Source organism: Eimeria mitis, genomic scaffold (genome assembly GCF_000499745.2).
Source record: "Eimeria mitis Houghton genomic scaffold, Emh_scaff104, whole genome shotgun sequence".
NCBI classification, from domain to species: Eukaryota; Apicomplexa; class Conoidasida; order Eucoccidiorida; family Eimeriidae; genus Eimeria; species Eimeria mitis.
Window position 1 is genome coordinate 31023 of NW_013567242.1, and position 460 is coordinate 31482.

Genomic DNA, 460 nt, shown 5'->3' on the forward strand with positions numbered 1-460 from the left:
ATGGGTGCAAATACCACCTGCCTGGATGTTTAGTTTTCGTTTGTCCTATCTTGGTTGATTCGAAAATGTATGCAGAAGCGGGTGCAGGATGCGAACAAGTGCCACTATCTGTTAAGGAACTCACGAGGTGAACCCCTTGATGCCTGTCGTGTGCGTTTCTACTCTGATATGCATGAGTTGTACGCGAATTACTTCTGGCGATGCCTGTCTGTGCAGTATTAGTTGTTTGGTGTTTTCGGAAAGCAGAGAGAGGAAGTATAGTTGAATCCACCGCGAGGGAAGGAAGTGTGGTGTAGTAGAAATTGCCTGGTAGTATCAGTACATTAGGATTGCAGTAAAGTGTTGTCTGTTTACAGTTCATGGTGTGCTGGTAGATTAACATAGCGAAGCAGGAAGGGGAGATAATTTGAGAGCTGGTTCGTCCTTTTAGGCGGTTGCTTGCGGAGTAGGGGACGATGAA